The sequence below is a fragment of the Pinus tabuliformis genome, chromosome 3_2 (genome assembly GCF_031772625.1).
Source record: "Pinus tabuliformis cultivar Carrire ecotype Pingquan chromosome 3_2, CPIR1, whole genome shotgun sequence".
Classification (NCBI taxonomy): domain Eukaryota; kingdom Viridiplantae; phylum Streptophyta; class Pinopsida; order Pinales; family Pinaceae; genus Pinus; species Pinus tabuliformis.
The window spans coordinates 923790072-923792053 of NC_142302.1; the positions used below are offsets into that span (position 1 = coordinate 923790072).

The 1982-nt window shown below is 40.8% G+C and overlaps 1 pseudogene; it reads left to right on the top strand.

Moving 5' to 3' along the window:
- Positions 1 to 215: 215 nt before the first annotated feature.
- On the top strand, positions 216 to 800 carry LOC149183655 (carbonic anhydrase, chloroplastic pseudogene; annotated as a pseudogene).
- The last annotated feature ends 1182 nt before the right edge of the window (positions 801 to 1982 follow it).

A 1982-nucleotide genomic window follows, 5' to 3' on the forward strand; every position in this document is an offset into this window, starting at 1 on the left:
TAGTGTGTGCACGGCACATAGGCTGGGTGTCATGGCGCACTGGGGAGGCGGGGCACACTAGGCGCGACCGCGCAGTGCATTTTAACACAGGCACGGCACACCTAGGAGGCGTGGTGCATTGGGCCTCCCACGCGGCGCATATAGCCAAAGGCTTAAAAAAGGGTCCAAACTCGTCCAAATCGCCCAGAGACCACATAGATTTGCTATATCACAGTATGGATGCAAGCATAGTAGCAAGGTTTGGACGTATTGGATTCTATGGTTCGGAAATTCGTCAACAGTCTGATATATCACGAAGCTTCAATACAGTACAGATAAGGCAAGTCCGGAATCGAATCTGTGCACCTATCATAAGAATTGGGGCAATCATCAATCAGGAAGTTGCAGAAGAGCAGAATATAGTTGATCCAATCCAGAAGGTCAAAAATGGATTCAAAAAACTTTAAAACCGAGGTTTACGATAAGGAGAAAGAATTGGTCTCCAAATTGCCCGAGGACCGATCTCCCAAGTTCATGGTGTTTGTCTACGCAGAATCGCGAGTATGCCCGAACTATGTTCTCAAATTCAATATGGGGGAGCATTCATCGTGCGAAACGCCGCAAACATCGTTCCTCCCTACGAGCAGAGTGGTTTTCCAAGAGTGGGTTCTGCTATGGAGTATGCTGTTTTACATCTCAAGGTGAAGAATATACTGGTGATAGGCCATAGCTGTTGTGGAGGAATCAACGTGCTTATGTCACTACCATATGATGGCACCCAAAACTCTCTATGTAATCATTTCAGAAGCCAATTAAAATGAAGCATATATAAGCCTAATCTCAAACCAAGAACTAGATTCGGAGATTTCATTGCAATTGTAACAATTCACCAGGTATCAAGGCTGAGAATTTGCAATGGAGTGTTTTAATAAACAAAACATCAATTAAGGGGAAAGCCAAAAGTAAAGCGAAAATATCTACCACAATAGAGAGAATGGAAATAATATAGAGCATACAGCGGCTATGGAATGCTCTCAGGACACGTTGGGAGATATGCCTGTAAAAATAGACATCTGGATGTTGATTATAAAAATTTGGTTTTAATTCAAATGGGGAAGGTGAAAATTCAAAGACCGGAGCTTAAAATAAAGCGATTCAAATAGGATTCGATTACCTATCTTTGTCTTCAATTACAAGATATATGCTACAGGTGTTGCCTCCTTTTGGTTATCAAACCGATTTCAAGTGTAACGCAGCTCTTCCTTTTGAAGATTATTTGACTTTTGTTCTCTATCTTTAGTTTTCAGTTCTTGAGCTGTTGTAACAGCTCATCTATCTATCGATCTATATTCTGACAAATTGGTCCTATTTATGGTATGGTAAATCATTTGTAAAGGGGGAGAGTTTCTGGGAGAAGTGTGGAGGAAAACCCAGTGCTTTCACTGTACAGTTTTGGCAGAGAATTAATGAAATGATGCAGCTCTGATTCATGAGATTCCTGTGGTATGAGTTTTGCATTTGTGTCTCCTTTATGTTTCATATGTACCTTGTTATGTTTTACATTTCATTCATAATCATTTCCAGCTGAATGCTTTTAAGTAAGAAAGGTGGAATTCAGTTTACTGATCTGCCTTGGGAAAGCGTTCATGTTCTTTGTGGCTTCTTCTGTCTGAAAAGGATTCATTACCTATGCCCTTTTCAGCCTCCCGACAGTCTTTCCACTCCATATTATATCAAACTTGATTTCTAAACTTCATGCCTGTCTTGCCTCATGAAACAATCCATGTCTTTGATTTAATTTCCAAACTCATGCTGTCCTTTGTCCCATACAACCCAGAAAATTTCAGTCATTCAATAAATTACCTCTTTCATATCTATTTACTAGCCTAAAATTAGTTTCCCATTTCAAGTCATCTCAAGCCTCATTGAAATACTTTTCGCTGAGATTGACCCAGAGAGAGCCCTCTCATGTCCTTGTAGGGCTAGCTACGAGGCTGAGCGTG